Raw genomic sequence first — 13,162 nt, 5'->3', positions numbered from 1 at the left:
TGATTTTTGGACTAATTTTTGCTCAAGAAAAAAGTTTAATGAAATATTTATTTTCAATAAAAGAATAAATGAACGCATATGGTTTGAGAATTAGAATATATAGTTGTCAATTTAATTTAAAGTTTATCTCCACGAGTTCTCTTTTTTTTTCATCTGTGGCTAGCCATACTAGCCAATACTCTGCATTATGGCTGTGTCCTATTTTCCAATCAACTTGAAAATGACTGAGAATATAGAAAAATAGAAAAAATATATTTTCATGAAAATAAATAAGAAAACTAAAATAAAAACTGTGAGAACTGAAAATAAAATTGTAATAAAAATGTGTTGTAATTGAAATAACTAACGTGAATATAAAGCTGTAAGAAAAATGTGTTGTAATTGAAATAACTAATCTAAATATACTGTCAAATGTTGTGTGATGGTTTGTGTGAATATATTGTGAAATGTTGTGTGATGGTTTGTGTGCAGGGCTGGTGAAGAGTTTGAATGTTAAACACACAACTTCAGCAGTGGTTGAACTTCTTTTATAGTTTTTTGCACTTGAATTTAATTGGTGGAAAGGATGGACATGGATTGCAATGGATTGATTTGGATGTGATCAAATGGCTGGGAATTTGTTTTTTTGTTGATCCATGTGCTTTGATTTGTTTTAATGGGAAATAGAACATTGGGTTGGGTGTCAGTTATTGAATTTATTGGGATGGGTGTCATTTATTGAACACAGTGGGTTTAAACGTTGAACAACGCAGTAGTTATGGCTGACATACATTCACTTTTATTATGTGAATGTATGGATATGCATTTGGGATACATATAAGTGGGAGTTGAAGTGACTTCTACTTTGTACTTCTGGAATAGACCATTTTGGAAGGATATATGGCTTTATTTGTTGTCTAGTTGGGTCAATATGATTTGTACTCTTAAGTATTAAGATACTATTTATGGACAGTTGTCGGCCTAGTCAATGTTTTGGGAAATTTTGGACATAAATTAAAAGATATTTGCACTTAATGTTATTTATTTTTGTTTAAATATTGGTTGCACATCTCTCAGTTTCTGTGGTTAGGTGGGACCAACACTATATCAATCATTGATCCCTATTCAACATTAGACATCTCTCCTTTAATGTCGAATTAATCGTGTTTCTATCTTAATTTTTTTTTATTATGCAATCCACTACCAAGTATTTGCATATCGTTGCGTTAATGGCAGTTGTCACAACATATCTTTGGCAAATGCATCAAGCATAGCGGATTGTTGCATTAATGGCGGGTCTGACAACATTATGTTTGACAAAATGCATGAAGGACACCATTTAATGCAGGGGAAAAACAAGCTATAAATGAATTTTCGAAACAGTTTAAATACATCGATTTGTAATAATTAAACTTTTTTCATTAAATTTTATTGTTATTACACCGTAAGGCGTACCCATCTGAAATCAACTCCCCCAATTGTCACGTGTACTTGTTTGAGCCATTCGATCCGATGTTAGACGATTCAAACGTTCCAGACCGTTGGATGTAATTTAGTTTAGTTTTTATATTCTTTCCGCACAGTTTTTTTTGCTGCTTCAAATCTCGCTGAGCAGGGCGCGTCTCTGGGCATCCCACTCCAGGGGCTTGGAGGTTAATGAGCTTTTATCCCCAGTGAGGGTTTTGCAGGCAGAGTTTTTAATAGATCTTCTAGGCTTCAGATTTCTTCAGATTTCATCCAACGGAAGACGAACTGGTTGGCTTCTATCTGAAGAAAAAGATCCAAGGCGGCCACGCACAGTTTTTTTGCTGCTTCAAATCTCGCTGAGCAGGCCGCTGTGTAATGTAACCTGTTCTTAGCTCGCACTCGGTTCTATTTGTTTGTTTTTCTTTTTCATTTGAAATGTTAACCTAAAAATAGGTTCTAACTTTTTATTCCTATAAATATCGGAAATAAATCTGTATATATACTTGGTAGCTTACATATATTATTCTTTAGCTAAGAAAAGAGGTCTCTTCCTTTTTTCCGGTACAGGTTTACTCACAGTTATGCTCTATTCTATATATCTTTTTATATACCCAACAGGCTTCATTTAATTCTACTGAGTCTGTTTCGAACTGTTTTCTGTTTCTGCAGAATGGCCACAGGAGAAGGGAACGGCTCTAAACGTCCTAAGGATCTGCGCCGTTATTCCTGCAAAACTTGCGGAATCACAAGATCGAAGCGCATTTTGCTCAAGCTTCACATAATCTCTAGCCACGGAGTAGGCTTCTTATGCCTTTAATCGCCCCATGAAACCCCAATTAAATGGATTATCTTGTTAATAGTGTTTCATATGCATCTTTGCAGAGAGAAGCCCTTGAAAATGATGAAAGATTTGCTTCAGAGGCCAAAGGCCAGAACCACAGGCGGTCTCGATGTGTTTGTCAAGTTTGTGGGGGTTTTAATCCTTATTTCCAGAATACGGTCCTATCTCTGCTAATCAGTGGAAAACCACTCTTCTTCGGCAGGCCTGCATTTTGGCTATGGAAGAGAAGTCTCTTTTATATCAGATTCCCTCTCGGCATCTACATATCCGTTTATATATATATATCCAGATATTAGATTTTAAAGCCATCTAATAGACGCTTTGTGAGATCAAGGTACGGTTAGTGACTCGCCCGAAAAAGCACGAGGAACGAAGTGCTCGACCAAAGCAAGAGGAACTTTTACTTAATCGATGAGTTCCCTCCCATTGTCTGTCTCTAACGAGATATTCACGAAATCGACCCCAAAAGCCAAACCCGTGATCGTGATTTTACTTTTAGGGACTCTCTGTGATGGTTGTGCTACTTTTAATGGATATATATAATACATGGTCAATTTAATGGGTCTGTGTAGAGGTTATAATTCTGGTGGATGTCCATAATAGGCGTTTTTAAGAAGGGGCTCCAGTCTTTAAAAGCAAACTACATACAGCAGGATAATATCAGGCTTAACCGCCATACAAACAAACAAAACTCAGAAAATGAACAGACTCAAACCAATAGAAGGAACAAGAGAATCACAACATCTATTAAATCTACTGTGTTTTAAAATGCAGAGTGAAGCTGCCTATTTACAGCAAGCTGGGAGAAGTCTAGGATTTCACAAGGTGGTTTGCTGGTATACCAACAGAGCATTTAATAATTTACCTAAGTGAATTTAAACTGGGTACGTACATACGCCCCCTTAAGTGAAACTTAGGAAAGTATAAAAAGGAGGTTAAATCTCAAAAATGGGTACCGATTACAAGGCCATGATAGGTATCCATGTACATAATTCTCAGAACAGTAGGCAAAAATACAAGGAGGACTCAGACTACCCTCCACCCCCTCCCAGGATAACTTTCTTCACCCCAAGCAAGATATGAAGTTGTACATACAGAATCTCTGTTAAGGGTTTAGTAAATATGTCAGCAACAATACTACAAATCAATAGTCCTACCATGAATCAACTCTCAGATGCAATGCATGTGGATTTCTATATTCTTGGTGTATTGATGCTACTGACTGCTTGGAAATATGGATAGCACTCAGATTAGCACACCAAATTATAGTTTTTTTCCTGCTGAATTGGTCGAATCCAAATAAATTTTTTGGCAGCATTAACAACATCTTGGTACTCTGCATTTGTAGAAGAAAGGGTCAGAGCCAAGATGAAAGAGCCATATGTGGACTTGCAGTCATCGAGATCACCAGCCTAATTGGAGTCAATATAACCAACTTGATTTGCATTACCATTGGAAGAATATTGAACTTCACATGTGTGTCCCTCTAATATAGCAAAGAATTCTCATTTCAACTTTCAATGAAGCTCATGTGGTTCTCGCATGAACTGGGAAACCAACCCAACTGCATAGGAGATATTGGGATGACTATAAGCTTAGTACAGAAGGCTGCCAAGGAGCTGCTAATACAACGTAGCATCAACCAAAGGAGTGGAACACTTGGCTGGCAACTTGCTCCCTGACAAAAATGGCATGGGGTGCAAATTTGTAATCCTACATGTGAAATCTGCTTAAGAGATCCCAAGGTATACTTGGGCTGAGAGATACCTATTCTAGATGCAGACTGAGTGATCTGTAATCAAAGAAAGTAGCGAAGGAGCCCTAAGTCTGTCGTGTTGAAATGTTGATGAAGGGTGGACTTTCACATGATCAATCACGGTAGGTGAACTCCGATTGAGAATGGGATCATCCACATAGAGAGCAAGTAGGAGGAGTTCATCGCCTTGCCACAAAGTATAAGCATGTGGCTCAGAGTGGTAGTGAGAAAATCTTAGAGAAGAAAGTAATCCATCTTCTCATTCCAAGCCCCAGGTGCTTGTTTGAGTACTAGGAATTTTAATTTTGCAGACAAATGAAAACCCTTGGATAAAACTTTGTTTGCTCCATGTATATCTCTTCCTGTAAATCCCCGTAAAGAAAGGTACCTTTGACATCCATTTGGTGTACTACCCACTTTGAGATGCAACTAGAGAATGAGCAAGGCAAATATAATTCATTTTAGCCACAAGGGCAAGGGTTTCAAAATGGCAATGCCTTCGACTTGAGAAAAACTTCTAGCAACCAATCAAGCCTTATAGTTGTCTACAATACCATCTGCTGCATACTTGGTTTGAAACTATGATATACCGACTTAGGAAAAATGAATTTTATACTTGTCTACAATACCATCTGCTACTTCTCATCAAGGAAAGATAATCATCTTCCATGGTCGTATCACACTCTACAACACTGTGGACCTCACTAAAGTCCTTTGGATCTGAAGCATTGGCCATAAATACTTCAGTAGTCTTTGAAGAAAGGAGCTAGTTTTTTGTTGACCCCAATTAGGAAGTGGTAGAAGAACTTCACACATTGTGCTTCAAGAGAATGATCATTAGCTGGAGAAGTTAAAACTGTGTCTATTTCAATTATTATTTAACCTAGCAGAGAGTTTGCCAAATATGACAAAATGTTCAATACCTTTAATTGACATTTGAATATGCCAGGTTTAAATTTGTGTTACCAGAACTGAGCTATTGAAAATATTGACAATAGACTGAGGTCACAATACTTTGAAAATATTGGGCATCATAATCATTGAATCTTTGGATCACACCTTATTATCAAACCATTATTACCTGTTTCCTCTTATTTCCTGGTATTGCCCTTGTAACTAGTTTTGAAAGTTATGGTCATACGTTTTGTATGTTAGAATGTGAAATGTGTGTGAATGTTCAATGCCCAAGAATTTTGTAGTGCATACTTTTAGAATTTCCTACCTGCTGGGTAGCTTAGAGTTTCTACAGAGAAGTGATATGTCAATGTTTTACAGCTTGGGCAGTGAATGAGGATTATGTGTAAACTAAAATACACACTTTTACCTCAACCCATGCCCTCATTGAACTACCATGATATGAGGTGCAAAGCTTGTAGCTTCTAACTCTGACAGTTTGTCTTCCCATTTTCTACCAAAGCTGAACAACTTTGCTCTGTACATCCCTCATCCTTTTCCAAAGTCCAGCATCACAAGAAAAGTGGCCTTCAAAGGGCGAAATGCAGACTGAAAGACATTTATAATTTTTTCTTGGTGTCCCACTCATTATTTAACCGTAACCATTTTACTTGTTCCCTTAACCCGTCTATTTCTTCATTCAAATCAATAGTAAAATCCTAAAGTCATTTTGGTGGACTAAAATGGTTTACCTTTTTCATAAATACCACAAACGTATCCTCCATTTGTGGGTGATCAAGCTGCATAGGTGATGTGGATGGTGCAACTTCTATTTTGGCATTGGTTAAAGATTTTAACATTATCTATTATGTTCTTTTCTTTTCTACCTAATGGTTCTTGTGTATCACTAGGTTCTTCTCTCCGCTGTTGGTGAAGGCCTATAGATGATGGTTCTTCAAATAATATTGGACCAGCTAATTTCTCTATAAATTGACTCCAATTTTCCATACGTCATTGCTGCACAAATGCAGTTGTGACAAGTACATAAAGTAATCAATGATGAGCTAAGTAATCATACTTCCATTTTTTATCCTGTGTAAGTATAAATTGTAATCACCTCAGAACAAAGTAATCGAAATATTAGCTTTTTTATTCCTTCTCAAATGAGCCAAAAAAATAGAAATGATGGGTGATGCATAATGAAGCATGTCCTTCCCAAGTCATATAGAGTGATAGATTGTGATCTTTCAGCCCAAAGGGCTTGCAGAGATAGTCACGATTACCCTCTTCCTAGTATCTTCAATGGTTTCTCCCTCACCTAAAAATGCTCATCAAGTAGCCATATATTCAACCGGGTCCTTAAACCATTATTTCCATTCTATATTAGTAATATTTCTTGAGCAATGCGATCTTTTGTGACTGTGAATGAAATATCTACTACATGAGTACTACTGGTTCTTAAGATAAAAGGAAAATAACTTGGCCATAGATATACCAATGTTCTCAATCCATTGAAAGAATTGTAGCCATCTCACTCCTCAGAAAATGTATACAACTATTGGGTTGCTTAATACCGTTTCTGTAGTAGTTAGTTCCTGCTAAAACAAATTCCCCCTGCAGGCTTAACCGCCATACAAACAAACAAAACTCAGAAAATGAACAGACTCAAACCAATAGAAGGAACAAGAGAATCACAACATCTATTAAATTTACTGTGTTTTAAAATGCAGAGTGAAGCTGCCTATTTACAGCAAGCTGGGAGAAGTCTAGGATTTCACAAGGTGGTTTGCTGGTATACCAACAGAGCATTTAATAATTTACCTTTATGTTCTTTTCTTTTCTACCTAATGGTTCTTGTGTATCACTAGGTTCTTCTCTCCGCTGTTGGTGAAGGCCTATAGATGATGGTTCTTCAAATAATATTGGACCAGCTAATTTCTCTATAAATTGACTCCAATTTTCCATATGTCATTGCTGCACAAATGCAGTTGTGACAAGTACATAAATTAATCAATGATGAGCTAAGTAATCATACTTCCATTTTTGCCCATAAGGCTTTGGATTGACGGTGATTGGGTGCACTGTTAAGGCACTCTTTGTGATTGGTCATCGGTTCAAATCCACTATGGGTACTTAGGTTAGTCTAATAGATAAAAAAAAAAAATCATACTTCCATTTTTTATCCTGTGTAAGTATAAATTGTAATCACCTCAGAACAAAGTAATCGAAATATTAGCTTTTTTATTCCTTCTCAAATGAGCCAAAAAAATAGAAATGATGGGTGATGCATAATGAAGCATGTCCTTCCCAAGTCATATAGAGTGATAGATTGTGATCTTTCAGCCCAAAGGGCTTGCAGAGATAGTCACGATTACCCTATTCCTAGTATCTTCAATGGTTTCTCCCTCACCTAAAAATGCTCATCAAGTAGCCATATATTCAACCGGGTCCTTAAACCATTATTTCCATTCTATATTAGTAATATTTCTTGAGCAATGCGATCTTTTGTGACTGTGAATGAAATATCTACTACATGAGTACTACTGGTTCTTAAGATAAAAGAAAATAACTTGGCCATAGATATACCAATGTTCTCAATCCATTTAAAGAATTGTAGCCATCTCACTCCTCAGAAAATGTATACAACTATTGGGTTGCTTAATACCGTTTATGTAGTAGTTAGTTCCCGCTAAAACAAATTCCCCCTGCAGGCTTAACCGCCATACAAACAAACAAAACTCAGAAAATGAACAGACTCAAACCAATAGAAGGAACAAGAGAATGACAACATCTATTAAATTTACTGTGTTTTAAAATGCAGAGTGAAGCTGCCTATTTACAGCAAGCTGGGAGAAGTCTAGGATTTCACAAGGTGGTTTGCTGGTATACCAACAGAGCATTTAATAATTTACCTAAGTGAATTTAAACTGGGTACGTACATACGCCCCCTTAAGTGAAACTTAGGAAAGTATAAAAAGGAGGTTAAATCTCAAAAATGGGTCCCGGTTACAAGGCCATGATAGGTATCCATGTACATAATTCTCAGAACAGTAGGAAAAAAAACAAGGAGGACTCAGACTACCCTCCACCCCCTCCCAGGATAACTTTCTTCACCCCAAGCAAGATATGAAGTTGTACATACAGAATCTCTGTCAAGGGTTTAGTAAATATGTCAGCAACAATACTACAAATCAATAATCCTACCGTGAATCAACTCTCAGATGCAATGCATGTGGATTTCTATATTCTTGGTGCATTGATGCTACTGACTGCTTGGAAATATGGATAGCACTCAGATTAGCACACCAAATTATAGTTTTTTTCCTGCTGAATTGGTCGAATCCAAATAGATTTTTTGGCAGCATTAACAACACCTTGGTACTCTGCATTTGTAGAAGAAAGGGTCAGAGCCAAGATGAAAGAGCCATATGTGGACTTGCAGTCATCGAGATCACCAGCCTAATTGGAGTCAATATAACCAACTTGATTTGCATTACCATTGGAAGAATATTGAATTTCACATGTGTGTCCCTCTAATATAGCAAAGAATTCTCATTTCAGCTTTCAATGAAGCTCATGTGGTTCTCGCATGAACTGGGAAACCAACCCAACTGCATAGGAGATATTGGGATGACTATAATCTTAGTATAGAAGGCTGCCAAGGAGCTGCTAATACAACGTAGCATCAACCAAAGGAGTGGAACACTTGGCTGGCAACTTGCTCCCTGACAAAAATGGCATGGGGTGCAAATTTGTAATCCTACATGTGAAATCTGCTTAAGAGATCCCAAGGTATACTTGGGCTGAGAGATACCTATTCTAGATGCAGACTGAGTGATCTGTAATCAAAGAAAGTAGCGAAGGAGCCCTAAGTCTGTCGTGTTGAAATGTTGATGAAGGGTGGACTTTCACATGATCAATCAAGGTAGGTGAACTCCGATTGAGAATGGGATCATCCACATAGAGAGCAAGTAGGAGGAGTTCATCGCCTTGCCACAAAATATAAGCATGTGGCTCAGAGTGGTAGTGAGAAAATCTTAGAGAAGAAAGTAATCCATCTTCTCATTCCAAGCCCCAGGTGCTTGTTTGAGTACTAGGAATTTTAATTTTGCAGACAAATGAAAACCCTTGGATAAAACTTTGTTTGCTCCATGTATATCTCTTCCTGTAAATCCCCGTAAAGAAAGGTACCTTTAACATCCATTTGGTGTACTACCCACTCTGAGATGCAACTAGAGAATGAGCAAGGCAAATATAATTCATTTTAGCCACAAGGGCAAAGGTTTCAAAATGGCAATGCCTTCGACTTGAGAAAAACTTCTAGCAACCAATCAAGCCTTATAGTTGTCTACAATACCATCTGCTGCATACTTGGTTTGAAAATATGATATACCGACTTAGGAAAAATAAATTTACACTTGTCTACAATACCATATGCTACTTCTCATCAAGGAAAGATAATCATCTTCCATGGTCGTATCATACTCTACAACACTGTGGACCTCGCTAAAGTCCTTTGGATCTGAAGCACTGGCCATAAATACTTCAGGAGTCTTTGAAGAAAGGAGCTAGTTTTTTGTTGACCCCAATTAGGAAGTGGTAGAAGAACTTCACACATTGTGCTTCAAGAGAATGATCATTAGCTGGAGAAGTTAAAACTGTGTCTATTTCAATTATTATTTAACCTAGCAGAGAGTTTGCCAAATATGACAAAATGTTCAATACCTTTAATTCACATTTGAATATGCCAGGTTTGAATTTGTGTTACCAGAACTAAGCTATTGAAAATATTGACAATAGACTGAGGTCACAATACTTTGAAAATATTGGGCATCATAATCATTGAATCTTTGGATCACACCTTATTATCAAACCATTATTACCTGTTTCCTCTTATTTCCTAGTATTGCCCTTGTAACCAGTTTTGAAAGTTATGGTCATACGTTTTGTATGTTAGAATGTGAAATGTGTATGAATGTTCAATGCCCAAGAATTTTGTAGTGCATACTTTTAGAATTGCCTACCTGTTGGGTAGCTTAGAGTTTCTGCACAGAGAGAAGTGAGATGTCAATGTTTTACAGCTTGGGCAGTGAATGAGGATTATGTGTAAACTAAAATACACACTTTTACCTCGACCCATGCCCTCATTGAACTACCATGATATGAGGTGCAAAGCTTGTAGCTTCTAACTCTGACAGTTTGTCTTCCCATTTTCTACCAAAGCTGAACAACTTTGCTCTGTACATCCCTCATCCTTTTCCAAAGTCCAACATCACAAGAAAAGTGGCCCTCAAAGGGCGAAATGCAGAGCATGAGTTGTTTTCTGTGGCTTAGTTATCATGACCGGGATATACTATCATCAAAATTATCTAGGATTTTAACATGGCCCCAATCCCTTACTCATGTCTTAAGGGAACCGAAAGGTTGTGGGTGTCTGACATTCTGTCATCTTCAAATTTTCAACCACAACCCCATTGGCAGAACTTTTCATTTTTGACTCCAAATTTTCAAGCAGAAGTTTTATGAAGCTCACCTTCTTCAGTTAATCTTGAACCTTGATAGTGCTAAATATCTAGACCATGGTGATTGTATCTGCACATAAATACAAGTCCTAACCCTAGAAAATCAAAATCTTAACCTTCCATCAAAACTGTTGTAACATAAATACAAATTCTGTAAGTTTGACTTCATTTCAGTAAGGCAGTTTGACTCGAGTTCAAGAGACAGTTCACTTGAGTTCAAGATAGTGAGACTTGAGTTCAATGAGACAATTCGACTTGGTTTTAAGGAGTCAGTTTAAGGGCGCAGACTTGGTGAGACATATGATTATGCACTAGCGAGAATTTGTATGTTTTTGAGCTCAGGAAAATAGAGCTCAGGAAAATAGTTCTAGATCTGTGCCTGAGGTCCAGGAGAGCTAGAGTGCATCACTTTTTTTTTTCTATAAAGATTTTTTTTTTTAATTTTCCAGAAAGAAAAAAACATACACTTTCATTAAAAGAAAAGCAGTTACAATTACTTTGGAACCTCTGTTTTTAATAAGAAAAACATTGACTGTCCCATTCTTTTGCAACAGAGACCTATCATTCTTTGGAACCGATCATGCTCTCTAAAGAGACAAGGGTTTTGAGGGGAACACCAAAGCCTGCAAGACAGACCAGTTAGTGTTGCCAGACTTGTCGCTGGACAGCCTGCTGATCCAGGCCATAGCAACTTCTTCTGCTCTTCTTTCTACATCACCATCCAGCTTTCCTTACTTTGAATAGCTTTACACGTTCTTTCGAATGTGGGGAGCAGTTTACTTTCAATGCTCACTGAATTCATACTACTCTGGTTTATGAAAAATTTCTGAGATTTGTCATTTCCCAATTCCATGTTTAAAATATATATATATATACATAGATAGAATCACACGTCACCTTTATATTGAACTATAATATAGAATGCACCTCTCTAAACATCAAAACTGACTTCTTACGTTATTTCAATTTCTAAAAATAAAACTGTGTCTATTTCAATTATTATTTAACCTAGCAGAGAGTTTGCCAAATATGACAAAATGTTCAATACCTTTAATTCACATTTGAATATGCCAGGTTTGAATTTGTGTTACCAGAACTGAGCTATTGAAAATATTGACAAGAGATTGAGGTCACAATACTTTGAAAATATTGGGCATCATAATCATTGAATCTTTGGATCACACCTTATTATCAAACCATTATTACCTGTTTCCTCTTATTTCCTGGTATTGCCCTTGTAACCAGTTTTGAAAGTTATGGTCATACGTTTTCTATGGTAGAATGTGAAATGTGTATGAATGTTCAATGCCCAAGAATTTTGTAGTGCATACTTTTAGAATTACCTACCAGCTGGGTAGCTTAGAGTTTCTGCACAGAGAGAAGTGAGATGTCAATGTTTTACAGCGTGGGCAGTGAATGAGGATTATGTGTAAACTAAAATACACACTTTTACCTCAACCCATGGCCTCATTGAACTACCATGATATGAGGTGCAAAGCTTGTAGCTTCTAACTCTGACAGTTTGTCTTCCCATTTTCTACCAAAGCTGAACAACTTTGCTCTGTACATCCCTCATCCTTTTCCAAAGTCCAGCATCACAAGAAAAGTGGCCCTCAAAGGGAAAAATGCAAAGCATGAGTTGTTTTCTGTGGCTTAGTTATCATGACCGGGATATACTATCATCAAAATTATCTAGGATTTTAACATGGCCCCAATCCCTTACTCATGTCTTAAGGGAAACTGAAAGTTTGTGGGTGTCTGACATTCTGTCATCTTCAAATTTTCAACCGCAACCCCATTGGCAGAACTTTTCATTTTTGACTCCAAATTTTCAAGCAGAAGTTTTATGAAGCTCACCTTCTTCAGTTAATCTTCAACCTTGATAGTGCTAAATATCTAGACCATGGTGATTGTATCTGCACATAAATACAAGTCCTAACCCTAGAAAATCAAAATCTTAACCTTCCATCAAAACTGTTGTAACATAAATACAAATTCTGTAAGTTTGACTTCATTTCAGTAAGGGAGTTTGACTCGAGTTCAAGAGACAGTTCACTTGAGTTCAAGATAGTGAGACTTGAGTTCAATGAGACAATTCGACTTGGTTTTAAGGAGTCAGTTTAAGGGCGCAGACTTGGTGAGACATATGATTATGCACTAGCGAGAATTTGTATGTTTTTGAGCTCAGGAAAATAGTTCTAGATCTGTGCCTGAGGTCCAGGAGAGCTAGAGTGCATCACTTCTTTTTTTCTATAAAGATTTTTTTTTTTTTCCAGAAAGAAAAAAACATACACTTTCATTAAAAGAAAAGCAGTTACAATTACTTTGGAACCTCTGTTTTTAATAAGAAAAACATTGACTGTCCCATTCTTTTGCAATAGAGACCTATCATTCTTTGGAACCGATCATGCTCTCTGAAGAGACAAGGGTTTTGAGGGGAACACCAAAGCCTGCAAGACAGACCAGTTAGTGTTGCCAGACTTGTCGTCGGACAACCTGCTGATCCAGGCCATAGCAACTTCTTCTTCTCTTCTTTCTACATCACCATCCAGCTTTCCTTACTTTGAATAGCTTTACACGTTCTTTCGAATGTGGGGAGCAGTTTACTTTCAATGTTCACTGAATTCATACTACTCTGGTTTATGAAAAATTTCTGAGATCTGTCATTTCCCAATTCCATGTTTAAAAAAATATATATATACA

At 37.0% G+C, this 13,162-nt stretch overlaps 1 long non-coding RNA gene across 3 annotated transcripts; it reads left to right on the top strand.

The window, feature by feature from the left end:
* The first annotated feature begins 1,586 nt into the window (after nucleotides 1–1,586).
* On the top strand, nucleotides 1,587–3,173 carry LOC149255485 (uncharacterized). 3 transcript variants are annotated; one of them, XR_016266379.1, is made up of 3 exons: nucleotides 1,587–1,823; nucleotides 2,116–2,242; nucleotides 3,062–3,173. It is a non-coding gene; the product is annotated as an uncharacterized LOC149255485 (long non-coding RNA). The 3 variants fall into 3 exon arrangements; XR_016266380.1 differs by lacking the exon at nucleotides 3,062–3,173 and adding an exon at nucleotides 2,329–3,031; XR_016266378.1 differs by lacking the exon at nucleotides 3,062–3,173 and having other exon boundaries at nucleotides 2,116–2,245.
* Nucleotides 3,174–13,162: the final 9,989 nt, after the last annotated feature.

This window comes from Pinus tabuliformis, chromosome 7, assembly GCF_031772625.1.
Source record: "Pinus tabuliformis cultivar Carrire ecotype Pingquan chromosome 7, CPIR1, whole genome shotgun sequence".
NCBI classification, from domain to species: domain Eukaryota; kingdom Viridiplantae; phylum Streptophyta; class Pinopsida; order Pinales; family Pinaceae; genus Pinus; species Pinus tabuliformis.
This window is presented reverse-complemented; position numbering and strand designations above follow the sequence as displayed.